This window comes from Dreissena polymorpha, chromosome 8 (genome assembly GCF_020536995.1).
Source record: "Dreissena polymorpha isolate Duluth1 chromosome 8, UMN_Dpol_1.0, whole genome shotgun sequence".
NCBI lineage: Eukaryota > Metazoa > Mollusca > Bivalvia > Myida > Dreissenidae > Dreissena > Dreissena polymorpha.
The window spans coordinates 105,752,721-105,774,764 of NC_068362.1; the positions used below are offsets into that span (position 1 = coordinate 105,752,721).

The window sequence follows — 22,044 nt, forward strand, 5'->3', positions numbered from 1 at the left end:
TTTTTACGTACCGGTAAAGTGCAATTGCCCCGACAGTTAAAGTACATACAAAAAGTGTGGTAATTTTCGCAAAATAACGTAGCGTTTTAAGCATAACTACATTTTAATAAATCTCAATTTGCAAAAGTGTCGTTATAAATTATAGCCACTCAGTTGTAACCACTTTGCTTTAAAATAATAAACCCAAATAACTTCGTTTTTTATTTGAATGACACGAGCCAGACATTGACATATTCGGCTGAAACGCGCAAGAGAAAAATGCTGGAAGCAGACTCGTATTAATATTCCGCATAAATTGGATTTTCACCAGCAGGAGACTTACTTTAAATGCAAAATACTTTACAGCGCAAAGTGTCGCCTCTGATAAGCCGTTTCGGATAACACAGGCTTTTCTGTGACGATACTTTACGCACATTCATTAAATTCCGTTTTTCACTGAATGCGGCTCAATCATAACTTGTTTATTTTACAGTACAAATATACACGCAAACGAAGTTATAGTTTAATTGTTTTGACTGTTTTATATTTAAAATTTGGCTTTTATAGCAATATTTTAATGTTTGCGAATATATTTGTTTTACTGATATAAAGTATATTGATTCTGTTCGCGAATTCATTATCCCATGTTGTTAAAAATATATACCCGGTAGTCGGACAAGTGCGATTGTAAGTTATTTGCAAGGTTTGACATTTTCCGAAAATACACCAGTATGAAATGCATACTTTATGTATCAAGTTAGCAGTTCTGTTTAGTATACAAGTATAATTGAGCCGCGATCTGAGAAAATGGGGCTTAATGCATGTGCGCAAAGTTTCGTCCCAGATTAGCCTGTTTAGTTCGTACAAGCAAACCAGGGAGGCCACTTTACGCATTTATGGAAACTTTAGTTGAAAGGAATCTCTTCTACACGAAAATCCCGTATATGAAGAAAGTGCGAACTTCACAGATTAAACTTCAACAAAACTTTAAGCCCATGCAGTAAGCCCCGTTTTTCCAGAACGAGGCTTAATCGCATCGTGATTGAATACAATCGCCGGGCTTAAGTGTCTGCGAAAGAGCTTAAAGAAATCCGTCCCAAGGTTAAATTAGTGTATAACGGATATTATATATATGTCAGTTGTCCATTCGACCTGAAGACAGCGATATTAATGCTGAGAATAATTCGGTATTTCGCATGGAACGAGTCTAGAATAATTGATGCAGCAAACAGTAGTTGCGAATTCCGTTGAGGGATTTCTACGCCGACACATGGGAGGAGGACCGCCAGAGAAATATCTTTCAATTGAATGAATATGGTTTGTTCGTGTACAGTTGATAAAATGTTTTGAGTTACACAGTACAACTTTTAGAAAATGGGCATGTAATATGTTTACAATAACTAAACATGTACTTAGAACACCACACTGTTTTTAATAGTCATAACTAATTACAACAGCTAGTACAAAGAGCAAATAAAATATTCCTGTCCCGGGATTCGAATCCGAGCCCAGTGTAAGCAAAAGATAATACGCTACCACTGAGATACGCTGGCTTTTATATGCATTGCCGAATTATAAACCGTATTTTAGGACTACACGCATTCTTTAAATAATCGAGTAAAAGCGTTACAAGCGATTTATTATTTTATTATTTTGCCGATTTCGAATCACGAGTATAATGAAACACTATATTAAACAGTTTTCTAAGACATCAGTATTCTTTCGCTTGTTTAAATATTATATATGTGTTCTTTTTTGAATCATGACACAAATTTCTTCATTTTACAAAACCGTGAACAAGTGCCCTTAAAGGGGCCGTCCAACAGATAAAGCGTCGTGCGACGCGAAACAATATTTGTGGAATCTACGAGGATTGCTTATGTAGCTACAAAATTCACCCGTTTTAAGCACGAGTATTAATGGTCGAGTGGTCTAGGCGGGAGTTTTTTTACTCCAGGACTTCAGGGGTCAGTGGTTCGACCCCTGTTGAGGGTTACTTTTTTTTAATTGCATTTTTTTACTGGATATTTTAAGTTCAAATATTTAAATTTATCAATATAAAGCATTTAAAACATTTAATGACAAGATTCAATACATGCCAAAATCTGTTGGACGGCCCCTCTAAAATTAGATGTTAAAATATGTTTGAATGCTTACAAACACACGACTAAAAGAAACATTAACGTGACGGGAACCCTAATTAACGTGACGGGTGCCCTAATTAACGTGACGGGAGCCCTAATTAACGTGACGGGTTTCCAATTCGCTGCTTAGGCTGCAGCCATGAGTTTCCGGCAAGTAGATCCGCCACCAATTTAATTTCTGGAGAATCGATCTTAACTTTATCAAGACGATCGGGTTTGAATTTTGACAAAGCAATGACAGTTCTCAATCACGCTTTTCCGTAATAATTGTCATTGATTTTTGACGGTTTCTGGTTGAAGCAAAGTCGATGATTATGTGAAAGAGGGCACATTGACACATGTCATCATGAATTACTTATTATGGTGTTACTATCAGTTTCCATGGAAACCTTTGTCAACCTCTGTCCTTGGTGTTTCAGATTCGCAAAGTTTTGTTTTAGTTATGATATTTGTAAGGAAACAGTAATACTGAACATTCACCATGCTCTAAAATAGCCATTATATGCATGTTTTGAATATTTAAAGCGCCGAAAATTATAAAGCGTTGCTATGCGAAACGAATTTTTAATTGGGAGAGTTCTGTTGTTGCCGTTATATTTTGGGAAACTTCAAGGATTGCTTATATAAAGTATAAAATACATCTGATAGAATATACGGAAGGATGGCCGAATGGTCTAAGTCACAGACTTTTTACTCCATGAATCCAGGGGTCAGTGGTTCGAGCCCTGCTAACGGTTACCTTTTTTTCTTTTTTTAAATTTTATTATTGATTTTTTTTACTGGAGCATTTTATATCAAATGTTTACTTTTATCAATATAAAGCATTTAATGACAAACTTCGTAACATGCCAAAATCTGTGAAAAGGCCAATGTTTCAGAGATTACATGAACTCGTTTGAAAAGAGCATCAGTTTTAATCAAAGGGAACACTATTTATTTCGTAAAAAATGCATTTTATTATGGCAATGCTCGAAAGCGCGAAGTAGTTGTTGGTGTGGGTGTTCGTTGTGGTGGGGAGGGGCGGGGTGTGGTCGTGGTGGTTTTTGCTATAGTGGTAAAATTGATGCTGGAGGTGGTTTGAATAAGAACAGGGGGTGATGGTTGTGCTGGTGGTTGGGAGGGTGGTGGTAGTGATGGTGATAATGGTGGAGGTGGTTTTTGGCGATAGCGGTGGACGTTGTTGTGGTGGCTGTTGAGATGCGGTGGTGGTTGTGGGAGTGTGGAAGTTGTTGTGGTGATATCAGAAGCGGGGGAGGTAATTGAGTTTGTGGCGGTTCTAGCTTTGGGCGGGTAGGGGAGGGGTAGGTGATGGTTGTTGTGGTTATAGTGGTGATTATATAGTTGTGGTGGTGGTGGTGAAGTTGCGGTGTGTTGGTGGTGTGGTTGAGTCGGTGGACGTGATGGGGTTAGTTGTGGTGGCAACTGATGTTGGAGTCGTAGTTAGCGGCTGTTTTAGTGATGGTGGTTGTGATGGTTGAGTCAATGCCCCAAGAATGCGTTCAGATCACGGTGTTAAAAGGGCTTAAGACGAGTTGGGGTCGAGTTTTCAGTGTGTGTTATTGATGTTTTATCTGGTTGTGTAATTATAATTTTTCAAAACATTTTGTAAAAAAATGACATTTAACAATTTATATAATCTAAAGAAGTTACAACGATGTTTTGCAAAGATTGGCCTCTGTCAGGTTTTTCGTGATTAATTTATGTTTGTAAAAATCGAACATTTGATGTAAGAGAGGCTATCGTTGTGCGCTTACGAAGTCATTAATGCGAAGTGCTTTCCCATGTTATCATGTATAAGTTTGAAATCTGCATAATTGCGCGCAACACAGGAAAACGAGACATTTGTGTACAAGCATGCACTATATATTAATATGTTTTGTAAAATATGTTTGTGATCAATTATATTACGCTTAAAAAGAAATATGTTCGCAAAATTGAATGTTTATGTCTGAACCTCATAACCAAATTCCCGCAGACAATGGCGGACAAGCGTTGAGCGTCGAGTAAAAAAAACAGCAAAACAAACATATAGAATCACGCACAGAAAAAAAGAAAGTTTACTTCTGGTACGGCATGCTCATTCAAACCACCGACCATCACCAGACATAAAGACCCAGTGATAGTTTTATACGTCTCCTATCTTTTGTCGAAGCAAAAAGACGAACTTTGATTTCACAAAAATTATAACAAATATAAGAGATAATATGTTTGCACTGAACATGGACTAACAAATGCAAACAAATTAATACAACGTGAATTCATTTATACAATTCGTATCGGAAACTACATTCACCAATGTTGGACCGATTTGACTTGGATCGATTTGACCGGCAGTACGCCGGGATAAACGGTCCAAATTTGGAACATTAAGTGCTTGTCTAATGACGCTCTGGGAAAACGGCGTTTAATGCATGTGCGTAAATTGTCGTCCAAGATAAGTCTGTGCAGTCTGCACAATTGAACCACAGACTGCCTTTCTGGATTTTCGTTTAGAAGATAGTTCCTTTAAAGGAAAAAATCCATAAAGGCGGATTTAACGGACATGCATTAAACCCAGAATCCATAAAGGCGGACTGAACGGACATGCATTAAACCCAGTTTTCACAGATTAATCAATTATACTGATGGGGCACTTATCTACTTATTAACTTGTTTTGCAATCGAAAATCGATTTTGCGTGTCATTGAAAATGGATTTCCATTGTAGTTGATAGGCAAAAATGAAAATCGATATCAGTTAAACTCGATTTTTGATTGCAAAATCGTTTTGTGAACACGGGGCCTGTATTGTTTGGCACTCGCTATATCAGAACGTACGGATACTAAGAAAATAACATGTATCGTTGAGTAATATAACAGATGATGCTTAGAATAAAAGAACGGCGAGGCTTGTCAGATTGTGGATAATAAGAGATGTTCTTGTAATGATTAAGTATACTAAAGGCGAGAGGTATATTAGCTTATGAGCCTGAACTGGATCAAAGTATTGGTGATATTACGAATGCATGTGTTCTGTAATCTGTATATTTGGAACAAGGTTTTATGACTGTATCGTAAACATTCACCAATTCCTTCACATACATTATACGTGTACTGCACTTCTAGACGGATCCCCAACATACGCGCATGTCAGAACACGAAAGCACACCAAAGGCTCATTATTTGGTAGCATTGTTTCACTAATTGAAGTAGGTTACATGTACCCAAAGGTCAATTCAGCGAACCGAAATGAACGTTCATTTGGATGCGTGTAATTTGTGTTTAATGTATCGTCCTATCAGACAGAGATAACGAAACTGGTCCTTGAAATGAGCATTGTATTTCCCCTGTGAATGTGCAGTCTTTACTCGGTGATTTTAAGCCCTTTTGTGGCGTCGGAGGCTACATTATAAGGTGTTTTCATTGTTTTATGCATTGGCTCTCGACAGAATCCAGTCAATACTTTCTGAGATATGTGAATCCACTCAATACTTTCTGAGTTATGTGAATCCAGTCAATACTTTCTGAGTTATGTGAATCCAGTCAATACTGTCTGAGTTATGTGAATCCAGTCAATACTTTCTGAGTTATGTGAATCGAGTCAATACTTTCTTAGTTATGTGAATCCTGTCAATACTTTCTGAGTTACGTGAATCCAGTCAATACGTTCTGAGTTATGTGAATCCAGTCAATACTTTCTGAGTTATGTGAATCCAGTCAATACTTTCTGAGTTATGTGAATCCAGTCAATACTTTCTGAGTTATGTGAATCCAGTCAATATTTTCTGAGTTATGTGAATCCAGTCAATACTTTCTTAGTTATGTGAATCCAGTCAGTACTTTCTGAGTTATGTGAATCCAGTCAATACTTTCTGAGTTATGTGAATCCAGTCAATACTTTCTGAGTTATGTGAATCCAGTCAATACTTTCTTAGTTATGTGAATTCAGTAAATACTGTCTGAGTTGGTTGAATCCAGTCAATACTTTCTGAGTTATGTGAATCCACTCAATACTTTCTGAGTTATGTGAATCAATTGAATACTTTCTGAGTTATGTGAATCCAGTTTATACGTTCTGAGTTATGTGAATCGAGTCAAAACTTTCTGAGTTATTTGAATCCAGTTCATGCTTTTGATTTATGTGAATCCAGTCAATACTTTCTGAATTATGTGAATCCAGTCAATACTTAATGAGTTATGAGAATCCAGTCAATACTTTATGAGTTATGTGAATCCAGTCAATACTTTTTGAGTTATGTGAATCCAGTCAATACGTTCTGAGTTATTTGAATCCAGTCAATACTTTCTGAGTTATGTGAATCCAGTCAATATTTTCTCTGTAATGTGAATCCAGTCAATACTTTCTGAGTTATGTGAATCCACTCAATACTTTCTAAGTTATGTGAATCCAGTCAATACGTTTTGAGTAATGTTCCGCAAAAGAAGCCGGAAACTCTCTAACGGGCTAATCTGTGACGATAAATTGCTTAGACCACTCAGCCATCCGTGCTGATACAATTTGTGATTTATTTTATGCTTTATATAAGCAATCCTCGTAGTGTCCCAAAACTAACAACAACAAATCTCTCCAAATCATTTATTCGTTTCGCAATGCAACGCTTTATAGTTTTTCAGATTTTTAAATCGTCAAAAGATGCATGTAACGGATATTTTAGAGCATGGTAAATGTTCATTATTACTGTTCCCTCACAATATGGTAACTACAATGAAAATTTGCGAATCTGAATATTTTGTTTTAATATTGTCAATTTACCAACACGTGAACAGGTCCCTTTAAGCCATGTTTACCCGGAGCAAGACTCATATATTAACCCATTTATGCCTGGCGTCTAGAAAAAAGGCTAGACAAACAGCGTAGACCCAGATGAGACGCTGCCTCATCACGGTCTGCGCTGTTTGCTTAAAGGAATTTCTGTAAGCAATATTCTAAATATGGAAATAAATATACTAGACATCCCTAATTTTGGAAATACATTGATCCAATTTTGAAGGATGGGATAGTCCATAAATGGGTTAAAGTCCCTGCCCATTCAGACTTCAAACAAACTTTACAGAAATCGCTTCTAATGGACATGATACCGTTTTCAAAACATTAAAACACGTGCTGATCTAATAACAAGATGGCGTGAAAGGCACAAATTGGCTCATCTCACAAAGATATAAAGGAACTGACCTGTTCTTTGCAGCCCAAGATAGCATTAGAACAAGTGTTGTGACCAAATATCATGAAAAGTGAACTATAAATGTAATTTTTAGAGTACTAACACGTTTTTACCATATAAGGAAAAAGCCCCAGACCCTTGCGGTCATGTTTTTTAACCTACCGGAACCATTTAGAGTGTTAACAAGGCAAATGTTGACGCTGCACAACGCACGCCGGACTAAAGACGATCGCAAAAGCTCATCATAAGCACACTGTGCTCAGGTGAGCTAAAAAAGGCTAGGAAATTACCAATTGCAAAGTTTCTAGTAAAGATCTCTCGATAAGCATTTTTCTGATGTTTATTGATATTTCTTGTTTCTATTCATGCGACAGCTGATGACGCTTCTGGAGTAGATCGAGTAAGTACACGTACCCTGCGTATAAATGGATATATATATTCGTTTCGCACCAAGTTCTTATAAACACGAACATAACTAAATGTACTACTTAAAAATGAGAGAATTGTCAGTGACTAAGTGTCATGTCCCATCAATCTGATATTATGTTTTTTTTCGCATGGATTTTTTTATCAGTGTACATGTGTTTTAAAATACTGTTGATATGATACTGACACATCAGTACATAAGAACAGAAGTAACTATGCGTATGTCTAAATTTAAATTTAAATGTATCTAGCCGGTCTGTCTTTAATTTCTGTATCTTTGTCCAACTGTCCTTAAACATGATCTTATATTTCACAGTAACTCAGTGGGAATGGTGTCGGCCAAGCGTTCGTCATATCTCTCTCAAGGAAACAATATAAATAAACTTAAAACAGCGGAGTGCTATTGGTCTTTGCATTGATAATTGAAAAGAGATTTGGACCAAGTAAATACAACTCAGAACAAGAGCGCCGCATGACGGAGCAATATACGCCCGATTCGTGTGCCATTGGAGATGATACACTGATGATTGATGTATTTGTTTTGGAAATAAGCAAAAAAAACAACAACAACTTATATAACTGATATATTCATATATATGCATTGATATCAATAAGTGTACACTTAGTCTCATTTGTTCTCTAAAACACAATATTTAAATCATAATTGTTTAGACCTACATAGGTATAGAATGGCAGTATTTCCTGTACTGATATTACTTATCTTGAAATTAGTTCCCTAAAAACTGAAATAAATATTTGGTTTGAATGTTTAAATACTGTTTGCTTTTACATTTTATATCAGCATGAATACCAAGGCTGTCTGTAATTCACCTTTATAAGATGCTTATAGCGGTTTTTATTGCTATCAAGTTCGATAAGTGTTCAGCGGATGATAAATGTAAATGAGGTGTATTAAATTGATAATCATAAAAATATTGCATGTGTTAATCGGTTGCATGTCTCCAATCAGACCTGACTGATATATAATCTATATACTACCTCTGACCAAGTTTGGTGAATTCAACTTGAACTAGAGCTTTGTCACTGAATGTGACTTATACCCCCATACCACTTTGACGCAGGATAAAAAGTTGTTTAAAAGTTTCGGATGAATACAATTTGAATTAGAGTCCGGACAAAGTGGCGCCGTTGAAAATGCACTAATTGACCCTATGACCTAGTTCTTGACCCGACATGACCCATATTCGAACTTGACCTAGATATCAACTAGATGCAACTACTGACCAAGTTTGGTAAAGATCGGATGAATACAATTTGAATAAGAGTCCGGACAAAGTGGCGCTGTTGAAAATGGACTAATTGACCCTATGACCTAGTTTTTTACCTGGCATGACCCATATTCGAACTTGGCCTAGATATCGACTAGATGCAACTACTGACCAAGTTTGGTGAAGATAAGATTTATACAATTTGAATTAGAGTCCGGACAAAGTAAAATGCACTAATTGACCCTTTGACCTAGTTTTTGACCCAGCATGACCCATATTCGGACTTGACCTAGATAGCAACTAGATGCAACTAATGACCAAGTTTGGTGAAGATCGGATGAATACAATTTGAATTAGAGTCCGGACAAAGTGGCGCCGTTGAAAATGCACTAATTGACCCTATGACCTAGTTTTTGACCCGGCATGACCCATATTCGAACTTGGCCTATATATCAACTAGATGCAACTGCTGACCAAGTTTGGTGAAGATCGGATGAATACAATTTGAAATAGAGTCCGAACAAAGTGGCCCCTTTGAAAATGCACTTATTGACCCTATGACCTAGTTTTTGACCCGGCATGACCCATATTCGAACTTGGCCTAGATATCAACTAGATGCAACTGCTGACCAAGTTTGGTGAAGATCGGATGAATACAATTTGAATTAGAGTCCGGACAAAGTGATGCCTTCCGCCCGCCGCCCGCCCGCCCGCCAAGGGGTTTCACATAATACGTCCCGTATTTTATACGGGCGTATAAAAAAGGGTTCTGGTTTTATATATCGCCTTAACATGATTTGGTTCCACATACAATCTCTAATGAGGATATAGCTTAGGAAACTGTCGTCATTCTGATTTTTATCAACTTTTAAATGAGCCGCGCTTTCGGAAAAAGGGATGTAATGCATCTGCGTAAAGTGTTGTCCCAGATAAGCCCGTGCAATCCTAACATTCTGCCGGTAATCACCGACGACACTTTCCGAAACTTGATTTCGCTAAAAAAGATACTTCTTGAAAACGAAAAATTTATTAAAACGATAACTGTCGTCCCAAATTAGCATGTGCGGACTGCCAATCTGGGACAACACTTAGACAACATGCATTAAGTCACATTTTATCAGAATGCGGCTCAAATGGGCTGAATGACCGACATAAAAGGACAGTTATTAAGTGTTAAAACATGGCACTTTGAATGTTATACGAAATATATAGTATTATACATAAGTACGTATATACATTGAATAAATTGTAAAGAAAATCAACAAAAACTAATTTGACTGTACACGGTATTTTTTCTAAAAGAATAAGCATTTCGTCAACATGAAGTGAGTATATACAAATCTTATGATATGGGTTTTGTTAAAAAATACTTTGCTTTATTGTACTATATATGCATCACGACGTTAATTATATTTCCAGTATTTCAAATTAATTATATACTTCGTCATGAGAAACCTTACCTATTTAAAAGACCTTTCTAGTTTAAAATATTATTATCTGTTCTTAAACTAAACGTGTTTCTTTTTATTTTAAGAAAAAGAATGTTAATATTTTGTTTTTCTTTGTTGGTATACCTGACATAAATATTCTGCAGTATTTTTCCGACGAAAAAATTGATAACTTTTTATTTAACGTGTCGTTTATTTTTTATTTAAGCACTTAACTGAAGTAATTTACTTGTTGACATCTACAAAAAATGTATAATAGTTTATTCAACTTGTGTACAAAAGTAAACTTGTTGTTTTTTATAATTGAATTTGTTAAAGTATTTCACTGTTTTCATTCATATGTTCACATAATTTTCATTTTATCCATCTTTTAGATGCAAAGCTTGTGTAATTTATCATATTAAACTTACATATAGTACAGATGTATATCAAATGACTGGTGTGTGCTTGTGGGAAACAGAAAACCATACTTTAAATTAAAATACCTTGTTATATGCCTTGCTTTTCATTTCATACAATTCAAATTAAGACACTACTTGAAAATGTGTTTACTTGTTTTGTAAAAATATCTTAAGATAAATTGTATATGATCGAAAGAACAATTAAAACTGGTTAATGAAAATAAGTCAATTACAAGTCAACGGAGAGTGATGTAATATTGTTAAAATTGTCAAAACTGTCATTCTCTCTATCTCGATAAAGATATGTTATATTCTTAAAAAACAAATTCAAAATTGTCTCCCTTGTTGAAATAGATTGTGTGTACCTTACAACTTGTTATGTTATTAATTTAAAGTGTGAATGAAAACAGTGAAATACTTTAACTGATCGAACAACAATAAATTATTTATTTACACTGACAATTCATTTGTTGTTCAGTTATTATAAATGTAAATGGCTAAATGTCAACAAAAATTGCGTCAAGCTTTGAACACGTTTAAGAACATCAAAATGTGGTCTGGTAAATGAGGAACTACATTATATACATACATTTAAGCTTGTCAGAATGTGGTCTTGTAAAAGCGGGTCTACATAATAAACATATAAGGAAAGCACTATTGTGTCCGAATGCAAAGACCAACACCAACGATGAGCAATAAAAATGTGATCTTGTAAACAAGGGATAACTGAACTATATTTACATAGTATTTTTATTTGAAAGTACAACACACTTTAACTGTACATCAGTATTCAAACTTGAATCAATGGCGATCTACTTTAATCAGAGTGCAAGACAATTCTTAAATTATCAAACAGCACATCACTTACATAAACATGTATATCTCTGTAAGTCACATAAACTTAAATATTTCCATAGCAAATTAAAATTGAAAGCAATAACTTTAACATAAAATAAATGCATCATTTTGGAAACCCTCATAATCATTCCATTTTTTAAAGATCATTATGATCCAAATTAACAAAAAATATATAGATAATGTGATATATAAGACATAACTAAAAGTGGATCAAACTTCACTGTTTTACAGCCATTTTTTTGCCGGCTACTCTCCAGTTAAATGTTAACCACCATCTGTCAAAATTTGATAATAAAGTTTCTAACCTTTAATAAAAATGTTTTTCGTACCACATATTCAAAGGCCTATTCCAGATTCAGTCATGAGAAGTGCCTATATACAAAATCAAATCAATAAATGAAGTTGATTTATGTAGTGAGTATAGTATTATGTAACCTCTGCGGACAAACCACTGGTTATAAATGATAAACAAACACATAGGTTGTGTAGTAAGCTTTGTCAAAGCATACAGCAACAATGCATGCGGGCGAGAATAAAGACACTTACACTCTCAATACGCTAGACATTATAAATGTATTAAAATTAACTTAACAGACACCAGGTTACAGTCTATAGAAATATTTAAACTTTTACCTTTAAAATACCCTGAACAGTAATCTCAGAACTTGAAGATATTTATATAAGTCAGACATGTGCATAACAAATAATGCCATAAATTGGTAAGTCTCTGCTCAATATGAGGTACTCAAGTATTTGAAAACAGACCTTGGGACAGTACATAGAGGTTATACACGCTTTATTTACAAATGCAACATGTTTATTTGGAGTAGACGAACAAATTAAGACATGATCAAAACAAGAGCACCTCCTTGCGGGTGCAGACCGCTCATCTATTTTTCTTTTAAAGGTGAAGGGACTCTCAATACTTCAATCACAAAGGAGGGAGGGGTGGAGTGGAGAGGGGTGTATATTGTGGGGGTGTGGTCATTTATTACATTATCTTCAAAAAATAAGAAAACAACAATTTGTTGTTGTTGTTGTTTTTTTTTGGGGGGGGGGGGAAGGGGTATTCTTGAGTGGGATGGTTGGACGGTATTTCAAAAATAAAATAATTTTTTTTTGTTGTTTTTAACAAATAAAAAAAAATTGGGGGGGGGGGGGGCGGTGGAGGATATAGTGTGATGGTTTTATTTATGAGATGATCTTTAAAAAAGAATGAAAAACAAAAAAATTGGATGGGGGATTCTGGATTCTGGGGTTGGAGGGGGGGGGGTGGGGCTTTGGGAATGGTTTGGGTAGAGTCTATTTTGGTATGTCAGGAAAGAGTTCTTATGTCAAAGTATCACTCAAATCTAATCATAACTAAAGAAGTTATGGTAATTTTAGCAAAATTTAATAATTTGACCTTGATAGTCAATCAAAGGTCAAGGTAAAATTCAACTTGCCAGGTACAGTACCCGCATGATAGCATGAAAGTATTTGAAGTTTGAAAGCAATACAAAGCTTGATACTTTGGAAGTAAAGTGGATCGAAACACAAAATATAACCATATATTCAAAGTTACTAAGTCAAAAAAGGGCCATAATTCCGTCAAAATGACAACTAGAGTGATGCAACTTTGCCTGCACAGTCCCCTTAACATAGTTAGTAAGTGTTGCAAGTATGAAAGCAATAGCTTTGATACTTTAGTAATAAAGTAGACCTAAACACAAAACTTAACCAAATTTTCAATTTTCTAAGTATAAATAGGGCACATTATTCTGTCAAAATGCCAGTCAGAGTTACATAACTTTGCCTGCACAGTCCCCTTATAATAGTTAGTAAGTGTTGCAAGTATGAAAGCAATAGCTTTGATACTTAACAAATAAAATGGACCTAAACACAAAACTTAACCAAATTTTAAATTTGCTAAGTATAAAAAGGGCACATAATTCTGTATAAAAGCACGCCAGAGTTATTTCACTTTGCCTGTTCTGTCCCCTCATGATAGTAAGTAAGTGTACCAAGTGTTAATGCAATAGCTTTGATACTTTCTGAGAAAAGTGGACCTAAACACAAAACATAACCGGACGCCGATGCCAAGGTGATGACAATAGCTTTTTTTTTTCCAAAAAATAGATGAGCTAAAAATGCATCTAGTACTACAACTATAGTTCATTATTAACATGCTTGAATGGTACCAATCGTTACTCATGTATACACTTCATGTATACACATTAAAGCAAAATGTTTATTTTCTGTCAATCGTATCAATATGATATGTTTGAAATATGACATAAAATTAATATACATAAAGCTTTTTTTATATGTTCAACAACAAAACATTTATGGTTCATGAACTAAATTTAATATTAATGTCAACAACCACACCATTTAGGAAAATCTGGTCTTAGACATTTGCTGAAGTTGTAAATATAGAGATTAAGAGGCATTTTGTGCCAAACATTCACTTATAATCGTCATAATAACATGTTATATTTTATTCTACAAATTCTATTAGACTTATTGGTGAATATCATGTGAATAATTTTAAATACATGTACTGTATGAATTTACTTGTTATGTTGAGATGTGAACACATTAATTTTCTTACAAGGGAGACAACTTTTTAAAGCAAATGACATTGCTTTAACCGGAAAAGAAAAAAAACAACAACTGCACTTCTTAGCAATTGCAAGCATATTACATAACTCTCCCTTGATTTGTAATTTAGTGATTTATGTTTTGAGATATCAATTATTCTTTAGAATGTAAAACATAATTAAGCAAATGTTTTAAATACTTGGTAAACTTTGAAAACTAAAAAGCATTGCATCTAACAACCTGTTCCTATTGCTAAATTTCAGAATCTGTTATCCTGTATAAATGTTTAACAGGGGCTAAATTGTTTGCGTTACCAAAAATCTACAAGATGTACCGTTTACAAAGGATGTGTACAAAGGAGTGAAAACATAGAGTTTATCTCATCAAAATGGAAACAATATATGAGTTATTTACATCGAACATACAATTATTTTAAAGTTGCTCTATATATCAGTTGCAAAATTTACCATCATACAGTGATAAACATTTATTTTTGGTAAAGTTACTACCGGTAAATAGTTAGGAGCATGAAAATCCGGTCTTCAAAATGTGTATATACACAAATGTAAGACATAAAACATATATTATGTCCGAACACAATTGTCAACATTTATGAGCATGTAAATAATGTATATAACAACAAAAAATAGACAATAACAATCACGACTTTGGCTTTTATTCATGAACCTTATCATAATTATTTAATAAATTTATTTTTAAATACTCAGTTTCAAAACAATTAAAGCATTCCAAATAAAGAACAAGTAATTATCTTATAATTTAACAAACAATCTCCATTCAAATCAATTAAGTAAAAGAAGTAAATACAGAACTGACAATTGAAAGATTAAATAATGTTGTCTACATTCAATTTATATTCATTTCAAATACTGCCATACTTAACAAGATTCTTGATAAAAAACGGACCCAAATGAGCAAACTTAATAAGATTATTGTATAGAAAAAGACAGACAGATCAAATAGGAAGCCTCAAACTCTCAACCTTTCTGCACAGTTATTTTAGCTAGCATTTCTATATTGCATGTAAAAACAGAAAACTGAAACATGCTTATTACATGAACCAAATCCAATACATATTTTGTGATTGCGTCCAAGTTACCAGCATCATTAAAACAGCTTTGAATTATCTCAAGCTCAACGTATGAAAGAATGTCTGAAGTAAAATTTATTTTCCATGCATATAACGTTAACAGATGCAAGTTTCGTAATACAAATAATTATATAGACGTGCAATATGTGTGCTTAAAATAATACTTAACATACACGCCTTTATCAAGTTACCTTAATCTCATTATACTTAACTACATTTAACACATCTCATCAATTGTTAATGACTCACAGCATCAGAGTTTCCATAATACATGACAGATTGTTTTTCTTCCAATAAACCATGACTGGTCAAATTAATATATGGCTTTTCGCGTGAGTTGTTGTGCTTTTTCATTCTGCCATTTCAATATGAACAAGGTTATTCATTTTCCACCCGTCACAAAATCCAAAGATGAGACCTGTCAGAGTAAGTGCGTAACAGACCACGAGGTCTGTAGAGACTGGCACATCTTAAACAGTATTTATGTCTAAGCTTCCATGATTTGACTGGGGTCAATATGGTAACAACTGCTGCAACAGGCTTTGTTGCTGATCGGTCAGTTTGATTTCGTCCATTGGCGTCTGAAAAAAGAAAGATGTAATACACTTTTTCCTTCTATTGTTGAAACCAAAGGAAATAAAGAACAAGCACAGAACTTCCATAGGGTGTTTCGAATGATCTGATTTGAATCCATAGAGGAAATGATGGCTCGATTGGTCCTTGTTGGCTCGCGTACTACTTAAGAGTATTCCAGGTACTCTTAAAGTATACCACAATATACCCAGGGTACAAAAAATGCGCTTTAAGGCACCCGGCCAATATAAGGCTGCAGAGCTCCAGATAAGGATTTAGTCTAAAGGGTATTTTACCCCCTGATATTATTGTTAAAGCGTATTTTACTCCTTTGTTTCAGCCAAAAAGGGTATTTTGGAAGGTTGAGGGGTATTTTCCATTTCCATAGAAAACTGACAAAGTATTATGGCGTGTTAAATCTAGAAATATTAGGCCCTATAATTTGTTATCAATTTTATTAAATGCAAACAGAATGAACTCAGAATAATAATATGAACAGACTTGTTTTAAAATATTCCCGCATGAGCCGATGGTCGCTTAAAACGTCCCTGTTATGATCCACAAACATTATGGGCCCCCAATTTTTATTACAAGCTTATTTTGATTCACTTACTTACTTTTGATTCAAAGGTTAACTTACACTAAAAACTCGACTGGATTATTGGTTAAACCGGTTATGCACTTTAATCGATTTAAAATACGTACCAATATTTGTATTGCGTTTTGTTACGTACTGGGTCGATTTTTAATGCGTTTATTTATTTTTTCAATGCGTAAGTACGCAGATACGCCTCTTATCTGGAGCTCTGTAAGGCTGTATCCGAATTTTTTATAAAGATACTTTTTGCTATCGGACAAATATAACCTAATCATAAATAACAATAAGGAAGGGCCTACTAGATGATGGCCCCAAAAATATGCATTTGGCGAGAGTTTTTCTGAGCAAACTCAAATGACTTGTATGAAGTAAGACAAAGGTTTTCTACTTGTGTCTCAAAACTCAATTTATATCAAAGAAATTATGAAACGAAATACACAAGTAGGAAAGTTTGCATTATGGTAAATATATTTGGTTTCATCACACAAGAAGCAATACTTTTCAAGGTTACACTAGACACAAAATCTGACAGCTGGATTGATGTATCGACGGACAAGGGGGAATCTACATGCACCCACACATCTCTGAATTAGTGGGAATACCAAAAATAAACACATGACTTAAAAACTCACCCCTAGATTGCTCTGCATTATGTTCATAGACTGATGGTTCAGAGGCCAGAATCTCGAGATGATGACTACTGTCGGTTCATGTACTGTGACTGCTAATGCATCCAGAACAACATCAACGCTTTGTTATCTGATTTTCCTGGAAAGAAAGTCAATCATGTGCCAAATGAAACAAGAGCACCGCATAGCCGGTGCCAACTCTTTGCTGCAAAAGCTTGTCAAAAATTTTTTTAGAGGTCACAGTGACCTTGACCTTTAACCTAGTGACCCAACAAGAGATGTGTTTGTCAGAAACACAATGCCCCCTACTGCGCCACTTTGAAATAAAATTTCAATTTATCATTTGGCAGGTATAGACATCATCTCCCTTTAAAGCTTTATTACTTCCCTTGGAGTTTGTCCAATCCAATGGGGGGGGGGGGGGGTCTGTAGACAGTTTAAAATGACCAAGTCAGACATCACTGACAACCAAGGCCTGTGGTTTAAAAGAGATCATAGCCAGAGTTTTTTCTTTTTCATAATCAAAAAAAAAAAACATAGAAAAAAATAAAAAAATAATATGAGATTTATAATTTTATAGATTACTTCCCTTGAAAATAATTGTCTCTAACAAATCTCTATTTTTAGATTTTTAGTAGCAAATAATTAAAAGCCACTACCGTGACTGTGATTGACCACTCGAAATGTGCAGCTCCATGAGATACACATGCATGCCAAATATATAAAGTGGCTATGTTCAAAATTGAATTATTATCTCCCTTTGTAAAGCTTATTACTTCCCTTAAATTTGTATTTTTTACCGTAGACCATAAAGGATGACCTTGACCTTTTACGACAATGTGTTTGTCAGAAACACAATGCCGCCTACTGCGCAGCTTTGATTTATTTAACAAAAATATATACGTGGACAGGTCAGATAACTATGTCCATTTGAAGCTTATTACTTCCCTTGACTTTGTTTTTTCTACCCTAGACCTTGAAATATGATGTTCACCTTGAAATTTTACCACTCAAAATGTGCAGCTCCATGAGATACACATGCATGCCACATATCAAGGTGCTTCAATATTTATAAAGTCATGGCCAATGTAAAGGTTTTAGCACGACGCCTACGGCGGACGGCGGATGACGAGGTGGCTATGACAATAGCTCGGGTTTTCTCCAAAAACATACTCGCTAACAAAAAAAATGAAGACAATACTAGCTTTTTAAAGGATACACAAATGGACTCCGGCAACACATCTGTGAGTGTCGTTATAAGCTATACACTTTCATATAAACAAGTGAAAGGTTTTAACTAAAGCCCGCCTTGTACTCACGGTGTTACAGAATTGGGAAGCCACTTGAAACTGTGTAGATGTTCAATAAAATTAAGCTAAAATAAGTAGAGGGTATACTTTAGTTTCTTTTGGTTTATTACCAAATTTTATTTCAATAGTGTTTAAAAACAAAACAATAAACAAGTGGTGTGTTAAGAAGACACGGGTTGAAAATACTTATTCTAGGGAAAAAAAACATATTTGAAGATAATCAAAATAATCTATAACACATTTAGTTTTTATGTGTAAGTACAAAAAAGCCTTACATGAGTTATGTTTGTGCTATAATGGGAAATCACTTGAATTTCTGGGTATATATTTTTTACACACTGTACATTTCAAAACAAAAATTGACCTGAAATACAGTTCATTAACACCTTGTGGCAAATCAAAATGGGCAAGCGCAATTATATGTTGGCTTGTTTAGGGCAACAAACATGTGCTCTAGTTGGTTCCAGACTATGCCCTTACAGGGCTCTTCTTCGAATAGGGGCAACATGAAACAATAGTTGAATATACAACTTTTTGTATGGAACACTGTCAAACAGACACCTGTGTGTTAATTGTAAACTCTATAAAATTTACACTCTACACCAAAAACGCTATTTCTTTACGCTATATGTGAACATCTGAAAACAAATTGTCAATTGTCAATTGTAAATACTTGTAAGTTACAAGTTGTAACATTAACAAGATGTGTTTGTGAAACACAATTTCCCCCTATATGATGTTTGACCTTGAAGGATGACCTTGACCCCTATATGATGTTTGACCTTGAAGGATGACCTTGACCCTTCACCACTCAAAATGTGCAGCTCCATGAGATACACATGCATTTCAAATATAAAATTGCTAGCTTCAATATTGCAGAAGTGACATTACATGAGCAATTTTGACCCATATATTTGACCTTGAAGGATGACCTTGACCTTGACCTTTCACCACTCAAAATGTGCAGCTCCATGAGATACACATGCATGCCAAATATCAAGTTGCTATCTTCAATATTGCAAAAGTATTCATAAAATAAGCGATTTGGGCCACATATATTTGACCTCTGACCTTGAAGGATGACCTTGACCTTTCACCACTCAAAATGTGCAGCTCCATGAGATACACATGCATGCCAAATATCAAGTTGCTATCTTGAATATTGAAATACTGCAAAAGTGTACATTAAATGAGCGATTTTGACCCATATATTTGACCTTTGACCTTGAAAGATGACCTTGACATTGACCTTTTACCACTCAAAATGTGCAGCTCCATGAGATACATATGCATGCCAAATATCAAGTTGCTATCTTCAATATTGCAAAAGTCATTGCAAATGTTGAAGTTTGCGCAAACCAACCAACCAACCAACCAACCAACCAACCAACCAACCAACCAACAGACCAACAGACAGGGCAAAAACAATATGTCCCCCACTATAGTGGGGGACATACAAATGCGGAAAACCTAATTGGTAAATATTCTGGTGATCATTAATTGGAGAAATGCTTAATGCGCAAAAATGAGACCTCCTTTAAATAAGTGATTCCACAGTATTATAACATCATTGGAACATGCGCTTAAAAACGTCAAACTTCATGTTTAAAGTATGAACTGGTGGACAAAACTTATCATAATGTGCGAATCGTTATCAATAACTTTAATATGTCTAATTATTTATGACAAACACCTGTTTTGTGGATATTCTTAAGACATTGAATATTTTTGTAATTGTTGTGATATGTTTACTAAATTACTATAGTGAATAACATAACATCTTAAATGTTTGCATGGAAACCAACACTTATTTCAATTACATAAATCTTTACTGAAATAAATGTATATATAATGTGCAGGTTAAAACTAAACTCTTACATATCAGAGTAGGTAAGCAGCTAGAAATTTGTGCATGGTATCTTGGCTTCCTAAATTTTTTTTAAGTGTTTCTCCTTTAAGACTTTGATACCACATTACGTAGTCAACTTGCTTTCTGCAAATGACAAAACAATATTTTACAGAAAATGTTTAAAGATATAGTCCTGTCCTGTAATAAAATCCTTTATTAATCAAACAAGGCAACAATGTTTCTGCATACATTTTGCAAACTGAGAAAGATTTACAATATTAAAAGGAAACGTTCTTGGTTGTTCTTGCTGATGCCCTATGTTAGTGTCCTTTTCTTAACTGATAACGATGGATCTTTATTTGCAGATAACGAATAAGAATGTTAAATAAATGGGTTAAAGAATTTGCAATATATTTTAATATATTGAATTACAATGGAAATAGTACAGTTCATGGAATAACATACAATAAATACAAAATCTGTGAACAAATCCCTTTAAAATCATACACTTTCTTACTTCCATGACCATCCAAGCCCATAGACCATACAAATAACCCCAGGTCAGTACAGGGGCAATGTGCGGGCCATCCTCAACATGGCAAGAAGAGGCAGAGTGAAATAAAATGAACACTTAATCAAAGCAAAGTTATAAGTATCAATATGCTTACATATATTTTGATAAAATATAACAAGTTAATATTAAATGGTTGAGAATAAACTAAATTTATACAGACATGTTTACATTCATACTTCTTTATAGTTTAATGCATATGCACCAGTTGTTGATGTATTTCATACGACTGCTGCTGCATCTGTTGTTGCTGCTGCGCTGACCTGGCTCGATTACTAGGATACTGCTTGACACTGAACACGAACCACTGGAAAACAACTTATATATATATATATATATATATATATATATATGTATGGTGAGATACAGAAACAGTAAAATATTTTTATGCAAGACAGTGACTTGACCAATACTTAGTTAGCGCTTTGTCACAAAATGACCACTAACTCTCAATCCAAACTTCATGGGGTTCACATGATTGAAGTTTTAACTTAATCCCTTTAGAAATGTAGATGTGGTGAGGTAAAAATATATTTACAGAAAATTCAGACGAAACGTCCCTCTAACTGACCAACTTACATAAAATTGACTCCAATATAACCTCTCCTTGGTTTGTGGGATTTAATGATCATTTATATACATCCCCGCCCTACAGGTCATGTGAGGTTGGGATGTTCAGAGATAATTAAGGCCATAGGTGCATCATGAATCTGCCTCCCACAGCTGGGGCTGCTACTGGAGATCAGAGTGGTACAGATTTTAAATTCCGCCTGGAATCTCATGTATATTAATCCTTTGCATGCTGGGAAATTTGTCGTCTGCTAAACTGTCGTCTGCTGAATTTATAAAATTAGCATTTTCTTCGATTTTTTCAAAGCATACTATCAGAATAGCAAACAGTTTGGATCCTGATGAGATGCCACGTTCTGTGGCATCTCATCTGGATCCAAACTGTTTGCAAAGGCCTTAAAAATTCGGATCCCGCATTGTAAGGGTTAAGGTTCCCGTTTAGCGCAGTCGGCGAGGGTTAAGGAAGGGTGCCTTGTTCACTGGCATGACCTATGAAATCAAATATCAACAAAGTGAATATCTAGTTGCATTAGCAGAAAGTCATGCTTCTATTCACTGCAATGTCAAGCCTTGAAGGCAAGTCAATATTTGACATTTAAATAGA

General features: G+C 34.8%; 1 protein-coding gene and 1 long non-coding RNA gene across 2 annotated transcripts in view; both read right to left on the minus strand.

Annotated features, from left to right (window-relative positions):
* Window positions 1-22,044, minus strand: part of LOC127843022 (uncharacterized) — a 118,663-nt gene that overhangs the window by 56,731 nt on the left and 39,888 nt on the right. The window lies entirely within an intron of this gene.
* Window positions 14,759-21,840, minus strand: LOC127843046 (uncharacterized). Its single transcript, XR_008032064.1, has 4 exons — window positions 21,450-21,840; window positions 21,050-21,177; window positions 17,144-17,279; window positions 14,759-15,921 (listed from the first exon to the last, which is right to left on the minus strand). It is a non-coding gene; the product is annotated as an uncharacterized LOC127843046 (long non-coding RNA).